Raw genomic sequence first — 21401 nt, forward strand, 5'->3', positions numbered from 1 at the left:
TGACCTCTGTCAGTGGGACCCCTCTGTGCACAGGTGCCCCCACTCCTGGGGTGGCTGTGCCAGCTCCCCCAGGGACCTCCAGCCCTGAGAACCTGGAGCAAGTGGAAACCACAACTTTGCAAATGCTGCCTGTGCCCAATGCAAATGGTAAGAGAACGGGGGTGTGAAAAAAAAAATTGTTTATTACAGAAGAACATCAACAACAATACAGAACACTTGAACAATGTAAGAACACTTGTAACAACAACAATCCTAGCTAAAATATATGAAATTCATTTGTAGAAGATAAAAAAATTCTAAAAGTCTTAAGTCCTAAATCCTATTCCTAAAGACAAAAAACTGTAGAACATATGTACAAAAGGGTGGCATCTCTGTCCGGAATGTTCATCAGTGCTGGAAGAAAAGCAGGTGCCATGGTCACTGCAGTCAGGCACAGAGGGCTCTTCCATGTGTCCCCAGGTAGGCACATGTGGGCAAAGCAGGACTCTGCTACCAGAGCTGAGCCTGGCTGGCTGTGGGATGGAGCTTGAGTGGCCCAAAGTGAGCACAGGACAGGCGGTGTGTGGCCACCAGACTCCAGTTCGCGAGGTGCCCTGTCTCTGCACAGGGACCAGCCTAGCTCCAGTCGGGCAGCAGGGGACCCACTCTGCCTGTGGGGATCACGTGCCTGTCCTGCTGCTGGCATTGGTCTTCATCCCAAAATCATATCCTCTTCCTCATCTTTTATATCAATGTTCATGTCCTCAATGTATTCTTCCATTTCCACTTCCATCTCCTCCTCTTCCTCATAAACATCCACTTCCATTTCCTCTTCCACATCCACCTCCATCTCTTCTTCCATATCCATATCCACCTCCATCCCTTCCTCTTCAGTCTCTTCTTCCTCCATTTCCACGTCCTCCACTGTAGGAGTCTGGATGTCCACCTCCATCTCTTCCTCTCTGTCCATGACAGCCTGCAGAGGTGGCAAAACCTCAGAGTGGGGTCCCTGTCCCACACCATCCCCACAGAGCTGCAGCCCACTCGGGCAGCTGGAGGTGTCCACCTCCATGGAATGGCACCGTACCTCCCTCAGTTGACAAATGAGACAAAGGATAAACGTGAGCATCCTGAAGTGATGGATGACAAAATCCAGGCACTAGGGAGCTCTCAGCACTGATGGGAGTAGCAGCGGGCAGGTGACAAGAAGGGCGGCAAGAACGGTGACGAGGGTGAGCAGGAGCGGACCGAACAGTTGGCTGACACAAGGGCCAGTGGTTGAGTTGTTCTCTTTGCTGGGGGGTGGTAGTTCCAGTTGGAACATGGGATGTGACATCACACAGATCCCAAGATTCCAGGGTCAACAGAAGTGGTCACTGGGGATCCTGAATGGTTGGGCTTGAAACGGACCCTGAAGATCATCTTGTTCCAAGCTGAGCAATCTCCTCCCAGACCTTGGGGGAGCCCTGTTCCCAAGGATGGGGCATGCACAGCCTCTGTGCCCAGCCTGGGCCAGTGCCTCACTGTCCTCAGTGTAAAACAGCAGCTTCCTTAGATCCAGCTTCAATCAATCGGCAGTTGAAAGCCATCCCCCTTGTCCCGTCACCACAGGCCCTGTTGAACTCTCTGTCCCCTTCTTTCCTGTGGGACCCTCCCAGTCCTGCACAGCCACAGTGGGGCCTCTCAGTGTCTCCTCTTTTCAGGCTGAGCATCCCCAGTCCCACTTGGACAGCAGTCAGTCAGATCAGGGGACATCAAGGAAGGGTAGCAAATAGCATCAGGAACTGAGAGATGGAAGTTTTAGACCCAGATTTGCCTCTAAATGTACAAAATTAATAACAGTGGAGGGAAAGATGGTGGGACACTTGGTCTAACTGGTGAATTTTATTTTTTTCTTCTTTTCTGTCATGCTGATGGTTTTTCTGTTTGAAAGGAAGCTTGGCATAATGTCCACTGTCTTCTCCATTTGTGAAACACCAAGCAGAGTCTGGGCAGGCTGATGATGCAGAGCAAAACCTGCAAATATACTGGTGATCCTGAGTCTAGGGATGCAGCTAAACCCAGCCAAAAGTAATTTCTGGAAAGTCAAGCCTGGTTTACATTTTCTTGAGTTTGGCTATGCCAACTTAACCAGTCATTTATAAAAAAGCAAATAAAAAGCTCAAACCAAAACAGACAAAAACCCAAATAAACAAACCCATGCAAACCAATCAAACAAATAAAAAACCCCAAATAAAACCAAAGGGAATGAGGAGTTAGTGTTAGTTGTGAGGATATCACATCAGGCAAATGGCTGCTTCCCACAGGATCACCATAAAAAGCCACATAAAACAGCTGCTCCAAAATATACCCAACAGGAGAAAAATAAAAAGTGATACATGGCAACTTTGGGGGCAGCTCCACATTAAGGTGAAGGATGAGCAGTGGTTCAGACCCAGCATTCCCCACCCTCCAGGCTGCTGTTTGCTCCTGATAAAAGACCCTTGCAGGACTGTGGCCCCTCTCAGTGCAGTGTAAATCATCCCCACAGCTCTCAGCTGAGCCACTGGCATTTCCAGAGCAAGATCCAGGCACAATCCTGAGCATCTGTGGAAGATCCTGAGCATCTTCATGCCTAGAACCACAAAACAGCTCAGGCTCTCCCTGGACTGGGTTTTCAGGGGAGGTTTCCATTTGCCTGTGAGATCTGTTCATCCCTCAACACATCTGACTTTATGTACAATGATGCATTTTTGTTCCTTCCTTGTTCCTGTGTGCCAGTGAGGAAGCATCCATGTGAATGGAGGATGTTGTGCACAGGAACATTTATTCCTGGATTGCCATTCTGCTTCACTGTCACTCAGCTGAACATGGTCCTTTTCTAAGAGGGACTTACAAGAAATGTGTAGGAATTTTGGCTCTGAGAGGAGCAGAAAGCACATTTTCTACACCCCATTCCCAGCAGATGCAGTTTCCCTGGCAGAACAGTGATTGCCATTCATCTTCCTGGGAAGATTGTGAAGACATTCAGAGATCACAGGTTCAGCTGGCCTTTGGCTTTGTGTCCCTCATTTCACATGGCCAGTTTCAAGGGCCATTGAAAGAGGCTCATGTTTGCCTTGCTACCCAGAAGTGCTGTAGTTATTTCCAGGAGAAAACAAAAAATTGATTGTCCTCTGGTGTGGTAGAAATCCCACCACAATTGTGAGTCTGTGAGCAAAGACAGCCTGTGCTTTTTGGGGCTGTAACAGCTGAGAGTGTGGCACAGCAGTTTTTATATTATTTTTAGAGTGCTGAAAACATTGTTCGCAAAACAATCTTTCTCTCCTGTCTTCTGTCATAAACTGTGGAACAGAGAAAATGGAAAGGAGCAGAGGTTTGTTTAAATTGACTGGGGTTTTTAAAGTCTTAAAACAGTGTCAGCTTGATGCATGATACTTTAGAAATTGGATTAGTAGCACCTATTTCATCCCACCAGAGAAGTGGGATTGAAGACTTCCAACAACAGAGACACTAGATGTGCAAGAGCTCAGTTTTCCACCCCTCACACAAGTGTTTTGCTGTACTATTTTAAGCAGCTCAGCCAGATATATTAAAATATTGCTCCAAACAACAGGAGAATGAAAATGTTCCACCAAATGGGGAAAAATAAGAAAAGTGGGCGGCAGCTCTTTCTGAAGAGCTTGTGTTGATTTTGCAAAGTTGGATGCAAACAAGGTTTGCCATATTTCTTTCCTAGAAAAATGTAGATATTTAATAGAAATCTGTGTCTGAGGCTGCTAAATTGGGTATGATTTTAGATCTGGGTGGAGCAGAACAGGTTCCAGAGAAGCTGTGGTTGTGTCACCCTTGGAAGTGTTCAAGGCCATGTTGGATGGGGCTTGGAGCAACCTGGTCTAGGGGAAGTGTCCTGAGTATGGTGAGTCCATGGAAAGAAACTTTTGGTTTTCCTGAGATGCTGCCCTTGCAAGGGGAGCTCACAAATACGCCATAGTCTGAAATGCTCTGAGCAGAACCCAGCTGTGCTTTCTCACAGGTGATGAGGGATTTTCACTTGTATTTTATGGGGGATTTTCAGAGGGCAGTGCAAGAGTATCTGAGTGTATTTGACAGGCAGAGAGGGCCAGTGTGGCAGCAGCTTAATGCAATGGAGCTTTTCCTTCTGTGACCCTGTATAACCTGAGGCACTCTGGGGCTCTTGGACCCGGCAGCTGGACAAGTTAATCATTGTAACAAGTGATAAATTAACCTGCTCCACTCTCCTTAGCATGGCTGTGATGAGCATTAAGTAAACCAGTGAGCCCTTGCCAAGGTGGGAGCTTGTTCTTAGCCAGGGAGCAGGGAGAAAATATTGCTTGGAGTCAATAAAGCAACTCTGCTTCCCCAGGAAGAGGAAAAGAAGTAATTAAATATGTGAGTGCTGCATGGAATAATTTGCACAAGGATATCTCTTGTCTGCTATGCAGGAATGTTCCCAATCAACTATGCTTCTCCTGACCTTTATTTTTCTGTATTTCTAAAAAATCATAAAAGAGACTCTTGATTTAAAAAAACCAAAGCACCTTGTGTGGAAGCATTTTTTCCTTTCTTCAGAGTGCCTCTTTCTTTTGGTCCCTCCAGAGCTCTCACTTCATTTCTGCTGTTCCTTGGAGCACAGGCTTACCTCTTTCCTGATCCCCTGGGCTTGTTTTGCCTCTGGGTGTCATGAACACTATTAATTGTGGGTTTTTTCTCTCCATCTTAAATCTGTCTCTTCAAGTGGTTTACCTTCATTTACCTGTTCGAGTGATGGATTTTTCTCACCTTTTATTACTTAGTGCTTTTTCTTCATTCTCTAAACCCAACTTCTCCCTTGCCCTGTGGCTGTTAGATGCCATTACAGGAGCATTCATTCTTTCTCTGCTGCTTGTCTGAGCTTTCACAGGGAGCTGAGAGCTCTTTGGGGTTAAACTTGACTCACTTCAGTGCCTTCCTTGATGCTGCCTGTGTACTTGGACACTTTAAGGGAATAAAGTCTCAGTGTGGAGATTACAGCTGTGAAATAATGGCTCTTTTGAAGAAGACAAGAATGCTGTTGTCAATCTTTTCAAGGATAAACTGAGCACCTTCTTTTTGGGGAGAACCAGGCTCAGCTCAGCACAGAGGTGGCTGATGCAGGTACCCAGGTTTGGAGGCAAGGGTGCAGCTCCTGGGGGTGTGTTTGTGGGAGGCTGTAAGGTTTGTGTGGGGTCCTTGGAGCAGTGGGAACACCCCACTGGGAGATGCACAGCAGGAAATGGGTGCACAAAGGGCCTGAAGTGTGACCAGCTTTGGTGAAGCTTTCCATAGGAAAAAATATTTTTACTGGGATTTTGGACAATTTGAGGCTCCTTCTCATATCCTTTGCCTGATGAACATTCCCCCTTTGCAAGAGTGTGGGAAATCCTGAGTTCACACTATGAAAAGCCCTGATCATTATATTTTTTTTTTATTTTTCAATGTTGTCATCCCAGCAGGAGTCAGAGAAAGAGAATACGTGTGACCTGCCTGTCTTTGACTTCGTGACAGGAACAATGCCAAGGGGAAGCTGGTCAGAGGAGCATCACTGCTCTGTCCTTAATTTTCCTGCACAACTGAGGATGATTTAAGGACCAAGGCACAGCCAAGACCTTTCCTCCTCCTGTACTCATCAAGCAATCAGTGCCTCATCACACCTCAGTTTCAAACACCTCATTTGCATCTGGCTGACCTTGACTGCCCTCCCTGGATGGGAAGATGAAGAGGTGGAAGTGTGAAAGATTGGGATTTTATGGGTGAGTTGTGAAATAGTGTCTGGTGCAGGCTGGTTCTGTGGAAACATCGTGTGCTGTGCCATGGAGGATGAGAGTAAATGGATTAAACAGGAGATAAAAAGGGCAAGGCACCTGGTTAGCTGCTGTTGAAGAAAATGGTGGGGAAAAAAATACATGTAAGAAATATGTCAGACATGGTCATTAACTGCACTGCAGGGTCAGAGCTCCTTTAGTAATTGGCCATGTAGTGAATACTAGAAATTATTTAAAAAGTTCCTAAGTGACTGAGGGCTTTTAGTGAATGGTTGGGGGAAACAAAGGAATACTGTTTCTGGCAGAACTTTTATTATAATTTAAGCATCATCCTCTTTCTGAGATAACAGCTGCTTTGAATAAACTGAAATATCTTCTCCATTAGCTCTGGCAGGAACTGGATAAAGCTCTCATTCAGGTAAACTTTAACATATGTCTGTAGAATAATAAATTTAATGAGAGTCATAAAACGTATTGTATGAGTAAGGATTGTGCTTAGGGCAAGAAGAAAGAGTAATTAGGAGTGGACAAAACATGTATTATAGTGGGGAAATTATAATTTATGGTGGTTTAACTAAGCTTAACTAAGCTAAACTCAGCTTAACTAAGCTGAGATAAAAGTCTACCTTTGTTGCAGGCTAAGCTCTATAACAGAATTCTACTAGAGCAAATCTGGTCTACAGACAGACCTTTGGATACAAGTTTACCTCTGGTTCGAGAAAGCTCAGGGCTTGAGCAGCATTTTATGGCTTTGCTCTTGACCCTTGGGCTATAAATGCTCCTGTAAAATTAATGCCTAAGTTATAGCTTCTACAAATTTCTAAGAGTTCCAATGGAGAAAGGTCCACCTGGACTTTGGGGACAGTTTCTCAGAGCAGAACATTTCAAGGTGCCATTAAACTGCATTCAAACTCTCTTTTATTGGGGCATAAATTTCACAGCCTGGTCTATCAGCCTGACACGTTCTTTGAGAAGAGACAAACTTTACAAGCCACTTTAAAAATAATTTCACTGCCAGGTTTGCAGCTCTGAGAACATTAATAAACTGCAATGGCTTTTCACCCTGCAGTAGCCACTAAGTAATTATGATTGTCTGTAGGCAGACTAATGAAACCAGCTGTTAACAACCTAATGAGAATTTTTACCAGCCCTCTGCTCCACAGGCACATCCCTTTTCTGTCCCTGATTTTCCTGCACCCAGTGCTTCCCAGAGAAGTTTGATGTTGCTTGATAGTCAGGTAAAAACTGCTTTATTCTGTAGGAGTGGTGATGCTTCACCTGGGCTGCTGCCATGCTGGGGTCACATCACAAAGTCCAGTTTCTGCAGGAGCTGGGGAGCATGGAGAGCTCTGATAGCACAGCATGGCAAAGCTGGAGTGGAGGATTCTGGTTTAGTGTGCCCCTGGTTTAGTGGCAGACAGCATTAGTGATTGATAAATCTTTAGTTCAAAGATAAGGTGTTGCTGTTTTGGCTCTAATCTTAGGTTGCTTTCAACACAGTTTTCCCTGGCACTTAAGATACTTTTCTCTTGCTGTCAGTACTCTGTCATTCCAGATGACCTTTAAAGGTCCCTTCCAACCCAAACCATTCCATAATTCTTTGGATACATGATGAATAGCAACATATATTTTACCCTTATTATGGGTGATATTACATCATGTCTGGCCTTTTGGGGCTCTTTCTTCTCCAGGTCCTTGTGACTACACTCACTCCTATATGCTCTTAATTTTTTCTGTTGCTTACCTATTGCAGAATGAGGCCTTTGTCGGGGATGAGCCATTTGTCGGTGAGGGGAGACTCGGACACTCAATATGAGTGATAAGCAAGTTCCGTTTATTGAAGAGAGCATCAGACACTTATACAGCAAGTACTAAGCTTATGAATATTCTGTAAGCCAAGCAATCTATTGGTTAAACTTTACCATCAACTCTTCCTCATTCGTTTGGGCCTACATTCCCTATTTCCCACATCTCTCTGTCTACTTGTTATCATACCCAGCTAGGCCCAAGGACACGCTATCTTGCAGGTGCAAAAACTCAAACTAGCTGTGTTTGGTACTTTCCCAGCTCCTGATCGGCTAACATGCGAATGTCTACGTGACCTCTGTCATGTAGCCATTTTTCCACAGAAGCCTGCCTTTATGCAGGCACAGGGAGAGTGAGTGTTGAACCAAATCAACTTCCAACACACTGGGCCAACCTCCAAAGAGTCCAGTTTGTTCTGCTGCTTCCTTCACGAACACTCGTTGCCTGCCAGTTTGCATTTTTCCCATTTCTGCTCAAGACTAGGGAATTTGGGATTTTAGACTGCTGTCAGTCTGGTAGCACCCATAACCTGTATTGGGCTATTGAAAACAAAGAGTTGGCATCACTGAATCTCTGGTCTGTTTCATCTCTAAGTTAGGAAATGTTTCCCTAAGCCTTGGTAGCAGTGATCTTGGTTCTAACTTGTGTTTTCAACAGGGAATTTCCTGTTTTATATTCCAAAGATTGATGGGGTTTCTCTGTGTCTTTGTAGGGGATGGAAAACCAGAAGGCTGAAGGCCCATCTGTCAAGGAGCCGGTGAAGGAGAGTAACGATGGCTCAGAAGAGCCCCAGGCCACATTGTCTGCTAGCAAACGATACTGAGCACTTTTGTCAGATGTGACAAAGCACATGACAAGCTTTACATGCCTCTTCCTCAGGAAAAACTTTCTGGCAGAGATGACCAATGCCACAGATTATTTCCTTTCCCTACAAATGCTCTAGGATAAAAAATGTCTACTTGTGCATTGTGCTGAACACAACTTCTCTGGAGGGATTTCCACAAAAATGGAGAGACAAACAGACACCCATTGGTTGCAGCTCAGACGATCCAGTGCAGTGGCAAGGGCAGTGTTGTGGAGGCTGGGAGAGGGCCAAGTTTCTGCTGCCTGATTTGGGACAAGTAAATTCAAACAGGATTTTTTTTCATCTGAGTGGAGTCTTTTTCAGATGGGTGTTTTCATGAGAAATCTCAGTCTGGAAGCAAGATGCCATTCTACAAAGATGCAGTTCTCATCCATGTGGTTTGGCCTGGCTGAATCATGGTTTTCTTATCTTCAAACAGCACCAAGTTTGAGTAGTAAGGAGCAAGGCAATTCCTGAAAAACTTCAGTCAACAGGTGTCTGAATGTGGACTTTTTGTCTTGATATTCCTGTCCTTCATGTAATTTGCTTGATGGACAGCATGTTTGGTTTATTTCCCCCTGTGCTGCAATCAGCATTTAAGACAGGAATTTGCTCCTTGCTGTCTCTTCATGGCAGTTGCAGAGCTGCTTTTACCTGTTCTCCTCTGATAGCAGAGGGGATTTATTTAGCTCTGTCCTGCTCAGCTGTGGCAGGAAAGTGACCACATGCCTCAGTAGCACAGCTGGCATCTTCCTGTGCTCATGGAAGAGACAGGTTGATCCAGGAGAATTGTTCCCAGTGGGGTTGTTAAGCTGTGCATCTGGTCTCTAGGGAAGCAAATGAAAGGTGAGTGTAGTTCTGGGATGTCTGGCTTCTGTTTTTATCTCCCTTACTGATTTTCTGAATCCTTCAAATATGGCCCTGTTCATCTCTTCAGATGCATCTGAGCCACTTTTCCAGATTGTCATGCCTGGTTGTAGAGACACTTCTCCAGAGTGATGAGTTTCCTTATTCTAAGACACACACGTCCCTTATGAGGAGGCATTTAAACTTGGAAGTAGTGTCTCTCTTTCTGCACAAAGTAATGTGACCTGTGTGCCCTGGCAGCCATCTGAAGATAGATCAGATGCATCTCATCCTTGGTTTTCCTGAGTGAGCAGTGGTGAGAATGTCACTGGCAGATTGTCTCCCATAATGATTGTCATGAGGTCCACATTGTTCTTCAGAGCCTCATGATTTTCCAGCTTGAAATCACAAAATTGGGAAAGCTGCTCAAGATGTTTTGCTCACAATTAAGTGAAGGTATTGTCTGTGGCTGCAGCTCTCTCCATGGAGAGCAGCAGGCACAACTTTGCCAGGCATTGTCCTGGGGAAGGCTGTGAGAAGATCAGAGAAAAGAATGAGAAACAATTCTTATCTTTACTTGCTGCACCTGTTGTTGTGAACACGTGGAATGTGTTCTGGAGATTTGTTTACCAAAGGGTGATTTCCTAATTGGCCACTGGTGATGGTGTTTTGGATTCAATTGGCCAATCTGGTCTGTCTGTATCAGAGTGTCTGTAAGGGCGATGAGTTTCTGTATAGTACAGTTAAGTATAGCATAGCATAGCATAGTATAGTATAGTATGGTATAGTATAGTATAGTATAGTAAAGTGATTGATCAGCCTTCTGGAATCATGGAGTCAATGCTAATTATTTCCACTATGGGGATGCCATGCTACGATAATTATCACCACCAGGTCCTCATTTGGTTTTATTTTCCAGGGCGAAATCTCCCTCTGATGGACACCTCCTACCCCGTGCAAAAGCCCAGGTCACGTCACCTCCAGCTGTGGAAGAAACGGAGCTGCTCCAGAAGCTTTACCATCTCCTGGAAGCCAAGGGGTTTCAGACAAGGATGGAAGGAGTGGAACTCCTCCGAGACCTGTGCAAAACCAGCCCCCAGCTCATCTCCACTAACATTGCCCAAGTATGTAGGGTATCTTCACTGCTCCTTTCCTTTAGCTCCTTTCCTAAGCCTGTAGCAGCAAAGTTAATTCAGTGTGTCTTGGCACTCCATCCTGTCCGTTTGGGACCCGCTGGTCCCTCTTACCCAGACAAATGTAATTCAGTTTCAGGCTTCAGGACAAGTTATTTCAGTCCAGCTGTATTTGTCTGGCGGGTGCATATTGATGCTGTTCATCAGAGGATGGCAGAATTTTCTGCTGGTGTAACTGCTGCTCTCTCCTACTCCCAGTTGGGTTAAGTGAAGGGAATCCAGCCCCTGAAAGCACAGCAATTGTTCTCTAGACCAAAAATAGGTTTGCATAGGGAAGAGAAGTATCAGGCTGGGTTGGTTTAAACCCAGATGTTTTTTTAAAGAATACTTCTATATACTCCATCTTGTCTTACACAGGCACAGCTCTGGCTACTCGTTTCCATCCTTGTTCCTTTTCCTCTTGGTAAAGACAGTGCTCACCCTTCTTGGAGGTCTTTTTTTCTCTTTGGAAAAGGAGGAAAACGGCTAAGGACTCATCTCTGCCTTCTCCTCCCAGTAGCTGCTTTTTCCCTTTTTCCAGGAAAAGGTGCCTGATAATGAGGCTGTCAAGGGACTGAACCTGCTCTAATGAGAGCTGTACAGCACCTTACATTTCATAAGTCCGCCTGTTACTTAGAGAAATGGTCTGGATCCTGGAAGAGTTGATCAGAGCCCTGCAATTCTCCAGACACTGGTTCTGAGACAAACAAAAGAAAACTTAGATCTCCTCCAGCCATACTTTTGGCAAAATCATAATTGCCCTCAGTACTTGAGGCAACTGTATAGAAAACTGGGCATTGTAAACATCTGCTTGCATTCAAAGCAAAGGTAGTCTTTAGCATTAATAAATGGAATTGATTTAATGATTTATAGATGGAGAGAAATACCATAGGAACTCTTCTGTCCCCAGCCAAACCTCTTAAAAACAGAAGAAAAGCTTTCAACCAGCATGAGGTTGTGCCACCATTCCAGTGAATGGCCCACAGGAAAACAGTGAAATAGTGCAAGCGAGTGCTGACCTGACAGAAAGGATCACTTTCATCTGTGACATTTCTGACTGCTACATCCACTCTTCAAACAAGGACATTTGAATCCAGCTTTCATGTGGCTTGTTCTCTTCACAGATTTTTGATTATTTTGTCCTGAGAATATCTGACAGCCACAAGAAAGTGAAGCAGAGGGCGCTGGATGTGCTGGCTGAAATCACAGGAGCCCTGAAAGATGCCCTGAACCCGGGGATCATTGGTTTGGTGGAAGGAATAACAAAGAACCTGAACTCAAAGGATCCCAGGGTTCGTGGAGCAGCTGTGAAAGCACTGGAAGAATCCATTGCTCATTTGGGTAAGGCTGAGCCCTGGCAGGGACTCTCCTCAGCTTCGTCTCTGTCTCTCCTGCACAAGAGAGCGCTGAGTGCCTCGATAGCTGCTCTCCTCTGTGGAACACTCCAGCTGACACCCACCAGAGGCTGTGCCGGTGCAGTCCTTATGCACCATCCCCAACAGGCTGGAATGGGATCAGCATTTCCCAACAGTCCCAGGAGCCCTTGGCTCTGTGCGCTTGTCTGAAGAGCAAGTCCTGGGCTACAGCTCTGCTACAGTTCAGAGGCAAAGGGGGTTTGGAGTTTGCTTGGGGCCCGTCTGACTTCCCAAATGAACAGCTTTGCTGTTGGCATGAAGGGACACTGACCCATCAGAACTTCTGCAGAGCAGCCACCTGGAAGGCTCTACATCAGAGGCATTAGCTGCCTATTTTCCACTTTTCTTCTTTGTCTTCTCTGTTCAAAGGGGAACTGATGATTCACCAAGTTCATTTGTTTAGAACAAACAGGTATAAACCCAACTGTCAGTGATGCCTTGTTCCACATGTTGTTTTGCATGGGGCAAGATGGCCACAGCAATTACCTACATAGGCAAGGGCTGCTGTAAATTCCTTTGCCACACACATTTATGTCAGCTCTGAAAATTCCGTACTGGGGGAATATGCCTGAAAAAAGGAGTGTTGAAGAGGCAGGTCTTCAAGGGGAGTTTCCACTTTCTCCTCCCCAGCTGCTCTGTGAGCTCAGGAACTGCCTGACTCAGTGCCTTTCTGTGTCCCAAGTATGGGGCTCTTCCTTTTTGCTCTGGAATGCAAAACCTTTCACTGCTTCCATGTGACTGAACTCCTGAGGTCCCTGGTGTGAAATGTTTTAACACAGCTCCTGGTACAGCAGACAAGTTTGGATTTACAAATGTGAAGGGAGAGCTTTTCTTTTGGAATTTAAAACCCTGCCAAGCAGGCTGGAAGGAAAGAAGAAAAGGATTCAAAAATCCGCAGAAATGTACTTTATTTTATGAAATGAGGTTGGCCCTGCCCTTTCTCCTATGACCTGAGAAAAGTGAGCAGAAATGTGTGTTTCCCTTGTAGATAAAGTGTCACTGCTGAAAGAGCTCAGCTACCAATGGAATCACCTGAGTGGCCAAGCCCTGCTGGATGTCACCGAGCGTATCACAGGTATGGCCTCCCCTTCTGAGCCAAGAGCTCTTCCCAGGGCGCATTTACAGGGAATGCCTGTGAGCAGACAGCAGAGCAGCTCCTCCAAACCAGGAGGTGCTGAGCTTGTCCCTGCTGCCCCATAGCCAAGGCAGGTGGGTTTGGCAGGTTTTCCCTGGCTGCTGCAGAGCTGGGCAGCACCTGAGATGGGGGCAGCGCTCGGCCTGGGGCTGAGCTCTCACTGGGGCATCTCAGAACCACCTCCAGCAAAGGGAGGGCTAAAAATGCCCCAGCTGGCTCCTCTCTGGGAAGCTCAGGGACATCTGTGATCTTTGAGGGGAAATGGTGGCAAATGCTGTTTCAGGGCATCAGTTTGTTTTGTCCTCACAGAATTCTTGTTTTTCTCTTGGAAAGTTTTGAGGCTGAACCGTGCAGAGCCTGGGGGTCACAGCTTAGGTCAGAACTCAACAGAGGTATCAGAGGCACAGGTTTAGTGCAAGGCAGCCTCTGGGGCACAGGGACAGAAGCAGAGTGCTGAGGCTCCCTGCCTGTGCTGTCAGAGTGGCCTTGGACTGAGCCTTTCAGGGTGTGCAAACAGTGTCTGCCTGTGTCAGTGCTATCCAAAATGCTACAAATGCAGCTGATAATTGATTCCTCAGAGGAGCTTGCTATGTCAGCAATAGCCAAGGAATGGAAAAAGGATAATCTCAATATATAGCAGAGAAGATGATTGATAGCCTTGCTTTAACTGGGGCTAAATCCACTGCTAATTATGCCAACATCTTTGAATGCAAGGTTTAATACACTTTGTGTCTTCATTAGGAATCTCAAAAGGGCATGTTCACTGATTGGGAATGTCAAAGGTCCTTTAAAGAGCATTTGAATAAAGTATATCTCCAGCAATAGGGCATTTAGTTTAGCAGTTCTTTTGACCTCTTTTTCATGAAAACGATTTAACCATAAATTAGGACTACTTTAGAAAGAGCAGATGCTCGCTCTGCAATTCAGTAGGAACAGACAGGTGCTCCTTACGTTCAGTAGTCACCGATGTCTTTAATTGCATTTAAACTCAAATGAATTCCCATTTTAAAATGGGTACCATAATCCTTTCCTGCTTAGCAGAATTGGTTTTGGGTACTTGCAGGAGCTCTTTCAATGCTGATGACTGCTGGTGGATTAACAGCATAGAGAAAATGTAGTCTCTTCCGCCACAGAATATTAAATGCTGCTAAATAACATTTTGTCTGATCAGAAAATAAGAATGGTCTCCAGAGCATTTCAGGTTTTGATCTCTCAGACAAATCTGCCATGCAAGAAGCCTGTTGGTAGTAACTTTTTGTCTGTGATTGATATAGTTCAGTTCAGAAAATGGGCAGAGGTTTCAGAGACAATATGAGAAAACACTGGTGTTTTGGTTACATTTCAGTCCCCTGTGTAGCCTTTTTCTTTCTCTATGCCCCTATTTGAGTGGACATTACAAGAAAAAATGCCATTAACGTTGGGAAGGGAAGTGGCATTAAAATGTGGAGATGCCCAAATGCCACAGCAACGGGGTCTGAGTAATTACCTAAGGTTTGAAACAGCTCTTTGTTGGAAGCCCCAAAAGCATTCTGCCAAAGACACCAGCTGGTCACTGATGTTTCTCATCCAGCTGTCAGGCAGCAGCCATCTCTGGTGGGCTGGAGTTTTGAGGTGTGTTCTAACCCTGCCCTTTGCTGTGTGCCACTGAGCACAGGGAAGAGCCAGAATAGACGTTTGGCACTTGACATCAAAGTTACAAAAATGGAATCATCCCTTTTATTAGAAATCTCTCAATTTCCTCTCTATGGTGCATTTCCAAATCTTCAGTGTGGGTTTAGACAATTTGTTAATGGAAATCAAAGGCAATTGGACATTTCATTCATTGTTCATGCAGAAAGAGATTGTGAAATAATTTAGTAAAGGTAGGAAGTCTGCCACAGGGCCAAGGCTCTGGTTGGAGCAATTAGTGCTGAGGGGTGGGTGGTTCTGTTTCCAGGATGCTCAGCTGCTTTGCCCGTTTCTGGATCAAGGGGCTCTGGTGCTATTTTGCTGCTCTTGGCCAGAGAGGCTGGCAAGAAGCAGAAGCAGAGGCAGATCCTTGTTTGCAGTGAGGCTGGTGGGTAAGGAGCTGTGTCTCTGTCCCGGCAGTGCTTGTGCAGGGGGTTCATGCCAGGAGCCCTGAAGTCGTCCAGCACGACGCCCTGCCCGTGCTCTGGTCCTGCCTGGAGAACAAGGCGCTGCCTGTGCGGAGCGCCAACGTCCGCACCGTGGCCACCAAGCTCGCCTCTGCCCTCTGCAAGGTGATGGGCACCCAGCTGAAGAAATGTGCTGCCAGCAAGCCTCCACATGTGCGGGAAAACCTCTTCAAAATGCTGGGCTGGTGAAGGCGAGATGTTCTCCAGAAGGCTGAGGAAGCGCTGAGTTAGACACCTCTGGATTTGCCTTTTGAGCTGTGCCAAAAATTACGAAATCCTAAGGAAGGGTGTGCATCTGCCCCTGCTCTCTCCATTGCCCTTCCTAGTCATGGCATGGGGGGCCTGGAGCAGCTCCAGATGGAGGACAAGGTGAAGGCAATCGTGGCTCAGCCTCACACAGAGGTGAGGGGGGAGCTGGGCCAATCTCTGCTGGCAGGAAGGGTCTTGTGGCAGCCCAGAGAGGCTGTGCACATTGCCAGGGAACAGCTGTGCCTGCATGTGCCCCTGCAATGAGCTGTGCTGCTGCCAGTGCCCCTGGAGCTGTAGGGCTGCTGAGCTGTGGGGCAGGCAGAGGAGCAGGAGGGTGCATGTGCAGCTGAGCCATTCCTGGAGAGCACAGGGCTCTGGGCTCCCTGCTGTCCCAGGGCAGCCCAGAGGCCAGGCTGTGCCTGTGCCAGCTCTGGGCAAGTGGTTCAAGGTTTTGCCCTGGCCTGCCTCAAGTGTCTGCCAGCAGGAGCATGTTTCCCTGTGCAGCTATTTAGACATTTCCAGGAAATGTGTCCCAGGAAATATGGAGCTTCAGATGCTTTAGGTTTGCATTGTGGCCTCTGTTAAACTTGGTGTCTCCATTTTGCAGTTCTGGCTGGTTACAGTCTTACCAAGAAGTTTTCTCTGGACACTTCCAATGTTCCCTCACCCACAAAGTCCTCACCTCCCATCCAGAAGAGCTCTCTTTCCTCCAAGCTCAGGAAGAAGCTGCCGCCTGTATGGAGAGTGTTTGAAGAACAGGATTGATGCATTAGGCTTGATAGTTACAGATGTACATATGTTCTGATCCTTAGATGTAGTTTTGAATTAATGTATTTTGATTCTGTCTTTAAGTTTTGATGACATAGTTTTAATTCTACATATTGTATTTTGATGATGAAAAAAAAAGTAAATTTAAAAAAAAAATTAAATAAACCAAGAGGAGAATGTGAGACCAGGACCTGCTAGCCTAGAGATTATGGGAGTGCAGCTCACTCAATGTGCCAGTGTCTCACCACATCGTTTCCTCATTGGGCCTCTCCTCTTCCTCTTTGGCCATGTTTTCTTTGTATCATTTGTGTTGCTCTTTGTTACTTGGAATAACAACGGGGCCACACATTGACCTCTTTGGGGGACAATGGATCCAAAAGATCCTGTCTAGTCAAAGGTTTTCTACCTAGGTGTGTTCTGTGCTCACCAAAGGCCTGAGCAAAGAAACCAAGAGAAGTGTGCCCAAATCCCAAAGCTTTGCTCCTTTGAAATCTCCCACAGATCTGGCTCACAGGTGTCCTCAATCACAATTCCATAGGTAAGAAGAGGTAATGTATTTCACTGGGAAAAGATGCACAGCTTTGGGAAAGTCACCTGTATGTATATTTACCCAGGACAGCAGTGCATCTGTGTTGTTTGCACCTTGTTTGCAGAAGGATGAGTGCAATGGGAGGCCAATAACAAGTGACAAGGGTTCCTCAAATCTGCACTGCAGCCTGGGTGCCATTCAGCCCAGAGCTAGGGGATGATTTGTTCCCATGGACCACTTCTTGCCAGTGGAATGAATTCCTGCACAGCTGGAAGAAGCAATTCGGGATTCAGCTCCAGCTGTTGGTGGGCTGCATGATCATTGACAATGCTGCACTTCCAGAAATTATTCTGCAGTTTCCTTTCATAGTCATTTGAAGCTTTTAAACTTCACATTTCAATTTGCTTTGCCTTAGGGAAAAACACTTCTGGGCCCAGTGCAAACTGTAACCTTCTGACAGCAAAGTCCTCATGGTTGCAGCCTCTGATGTTACAGAATGTCACCTGGCTGCATGTGTTTGCTTAGCTCTGGGTCTAGTCCCAGCCTAGTAAAGCCCAGGCAGGGTGGCACATTGCAGGGAAAACTGGTCCATGAGCTTATGGGGTTGCCATCAGCAGCAGAGTGAATGTGCCCTTTGGAGATTCCTCTGGAGACAAAATTAGGGACCTACTCCATGCCACAATATTCTCTTAGATCTTTCTAAAATATCCTAGAAAAGGCTGTGAAACTTCACATCTCCTTGCACAGCCAGTGTTTGAAGAGGGGCATTTTTGTCCCTCCTCAAAGTCATTGATCTTGCACACCAGAAACATGAACATCCACCAACAGGAATGATGCATGGTCCTGCTGCTGCTGCGGAAGACTGGGCAGTGCACACCTGGGTGTTACCAATATGAGCACTTATTTAGCATTTCATGCTCCTTCAAGCTGTCCAGATCCCAGGGCTTTTTGTTTCAAAGCAGCCACTGCACCATCTCTGGGGAAGAACAGGAAATGGGAAACAGCAACTGCCAGCCTTGCAGGGGTGTGGGGGAAAACCTGAAGTGTCTGCATCAAAAGATGAATGGGAAGAATGTAATTGCCAAAGCAAACGCTTCATTAGGATAGCAGGAGCAGTTCTTTACTGCATGCTTGCATGAAGATCATTTGGGATCTCCTTTTTGTGTCTCATGCAGAAAAGGAGCTCTTAATAATACCACACTACTTAAACCAGATTGGGATGTATCTCTGTAGTGGTTCACAATGAAGCAGACTGCCTGCTCTGTCACTGCCAGCCCTGGTGAGCCTGCGAGGGACCGTAGTGTATCCCATGCCTGTTTTGCCTCCAAGCAAAGCTTGGTTTTCCTTATTAGTGTGGAGTAAATACGAGAGTAATGAAATGGACAATTAAACTGGCCACTTTGGAGGATATGCTCATGCTTTTGCATGTCAGTCCTGTACCTCATGCTCCCAAGGCTTGTTATTAATCATAAAGTATTTTAAAAAAAAACCCTCGGCTCTCATGTTACATCTGAATAAAATTGCACAAGATCATCAAGAATTCTGCTGTCAGGAACAAGACAAGAGCCTTCCGACACTCACTTGCAGCTGTCCTGGATTTCTGCAGCCCTTTGTGAAAAGCTGCTGCAGACAGAGTGTTTGCAGTTGGTTCGGGCCTTTATGAAAGATCTGTGGAGCAGTGTGCAGGGCTCTCCTGGCAGGAAACTGTTTGTCCAAGCCCAGGGACACGGTGCCAGCAGGAGTGGAGCGGCCCCGCTCCCAGCCCGAGAGTCTGTGAGCTGAGCCACGCCGGGGAGAAAAGGCAGCGAGGGGCTCCAGCCCAGCTGCTTCACTGCCCTGCCCGCTCCATGCAGCTCTGCCACGGGAGAAAGCCGACGCCGGACGAGCCCCCGAGCTTCCATCAGCTGCTGGAACTGCTCCGTGACAGCTCCTGTTCTTCCGAGAGAGACCCCGGCGCCTTCTTGTAACGCGTGTCATGGGGGGATTCTGCTTGTTAATAAACTGTTGGGGGTTTTCCACTTTCATCTATCAGTAATAATTTCCTATTGCTGGAAAGGTGTTGTTGGAACACTTTAGAGGAGACGATTTATTGCACAATATCCTGTTTGAAGTTGTCTCAAACTGTGTGAGACAGATGGCTTCACACAGGAGCATCCCCAAGGCTGCTGAGGGGAAGGCACAGAGGAAGACAAACCCAGTATTTCTGAGGGAAACTCCTTGACACCAACCCAACCTGAGTTGTCAAACAGCAGACCTGATATTTCGAGACATGGGCCAAAGGGGAAACCTTTCAGTGTGTTTGGTCCAGGCTGGGTTATGCTCGAGGCAAAGGTGTGTCAGTGTGTTGGATAATACTCTTTTCTTGACCTAGAGATGGGGAAACTGAGAGGTGTTTTAATAACTTTTATTCCATTTTCACTCTCATGAGAAGGGTGAGACAATACAGATCTTATAATTCACGCCATCACAATCAGAAGCCAACTATTTCCTAATTATAATACATTATAAGCGTTTCTTGGTCTATCAGCCTTTTGCCATGCCACGTTGTAGATGCCCTAAAGCCAATTATTTAAAACTACCCCTCGTGGGTCCCACTACAATGCATCTTTCATAGCTCTGTTTTTCCAAAATCTTATTTCCAAGGCCATCTTTTGGAAATTTTTTCCAGCTTCATTTCTCTCTCAACAATATCTGTCCTATTCCATGGCATTTTTAAGTTAGCATTTCTTGTCTCAAGGTTTATATACAGATGCATACTCTGTGGGCCTTCTACTAGGCCCTAAAAGCTTTCTACAAATCCATTTCCCACATCAGTGCACTTGGCTCCTTCTCTCCTCATTGTGCCTAGCAAGCACAGGAGCCCAGAGCTCCTGCAGAACCCGTCACAGCACTCAGTGGGAGCAAACTTGTGTCCAGTCCTCACCTGGAGCTGTGGTGCCCAGCATTCCACCACATTGGAATGAGGAACTGTTCCTGCTCTTTCAGAAGGAGCTAAGGAGGTTTGGCCTTCAGATCAATTGTCTGCAGGCTCCTGCAGTGCCTGGTGCTGCTCCCTTGCCAGAGGCACCCCAGGCCAGGGGGGCACATCTGGGCTGCTGTGTCTGGCTCTGGGGCTCCCTGTTCTGGGCAGTGAGGAGGAGCTGCAGAGGCTCTGCAGGACTGACAGGATGGGCTTTGGGACTGACAGGAGAAGCTGAGGGACCTGGGCTGCTGGAGCTTCTGAACGGGAGGCCCAGGGCTCCTCCTGCAACTGCTCCAAGGGTGGTTCCAGAGAATCCCAGAATCGGCAAGGGTGGAACAGGCCATGGATATCATCAAGTCCAACCTGTGCCCTGACACTGCCTTGTCTCCCCTGAGCCTCCTCTTCTCCAGGATAAACAACCCCAGCTCCCTCAGCCACTCCTCACAGGACTTGTGCTCCAGACCCCTCCCCAGCCTTGTCGCCCTTCTCTGGACACGCTCCAGCCCCTCCATGTCCTTCCTAAATTGGGGGGCCCAGAACTGCAAGCAGCACTCGAGGTGCTGCGCAAGCAGTGCTGAGCACAGGAGAAGAATCCCTGCCCTGCTCCTGCTGGCCACACCATTCCTGATCCAGGCCAGGAGCCATTGGCCTCCTTGGCCACCTGGGCACACTGCTGGCTCATGTCCAGCCTGCTGTCCATCAGTCCCTGCAGGTCCCTTTCTGCCTGGCTGCTGTCCAGACCCTCTGGCACCTTGTTGAGGGAGGGAGGCAGGGAGGGAATGGGTCCAGATCCAATCCTTCCTGAAATGTGGTGTTTGCTGGCACTGCCAGTTCCCACATCTTGGTATTTCCATATTCTGGCACAGCCCAAGTGCAGCAATTTTCTGGCAAAGAAGGCCAAAACCAAGCAAATACCTGGTACCTACAGCAACCCGATCTCGTGTTTGCTGACACTGCCAGTACCCAGATCCGGAATTTTTCAGATGCCTGCACAGCATAATTCCAGCAATTTGCTGGCACAGAAAATTAGCATCAGGGAATTTCTCAGTGCCAGCACATTCCCCACCCAGATCTGGTGTGCGCTGGCACTGTCAGTGCCCACATCTGGCAATTTCCCTCTTCTGGCACCACCCATGTCCAGCAATTTGCTGGCAAAGAAAGCTAAAACCTGGCAATTTCCCCTTGCCAGCACCACCCAATCTGGAGTTTGCTGGCAGCAGGACCCCAGGAAAGAAGGAAGGAAAGAAGGAAAGAAAAGAGGAAGGCATCCAGATCCAGTCCTTCCTGGAGCCTGGAGCCTGAAATGGGCTGTTTGCTGGCACTGCCAGTGCCCAGATCTGGAAAGTTCCCAATTCTGGCACAACCGAAGTGCAGCAATTTGCTGGCACAGAAATCCAAAACCTGTGGCAGCTTCCTGCTACTGGGTCTGGCACCAACCACATCTTGTGTTTCATGTAACCAGAACCCAGATTTGGAAATTTCCCGTTGCCAGCAGAGCCCAAATCTGGCAGATTTCTGTTGCTGGCAATGACACCACCCAGATCTGGTGTTTGCTGGCAGTGCCAGTGCCCAGATCTGAAAACTTCCCGGTGCTGGCACAGTCCAAGTCCAGTGATTTGCCGGCACAGAAAGCCAAAGTTTGGAAATCTGCAGGTTCTGGCACCAGCACTATCCAGATCTTGTGTTTGCTGGGACCGCCAGTGCCCAGATTTGGAAATTTCCCGATGCCTTCACAGCCCAGGTCTAGCAATTTGGTTTTAGCTAGCTTAGGCAGAGAA

Source organism: Melozone crissalis, unplaced genomic scaffold (assembly GCF_028551555.1).
Source record: "Melozone crissalis strain CALT ecotype California unplaced genomic scaffold, PUWL_Pcris_2 ptg000139l_1, whole genome shotgun sequence".
Classification (NCBI taxonomy): Eukaryota; Metazoa; Chordata; class Aves; order Passeriformes; family Passerellidae; genus Melozone; species Melozone crissalis.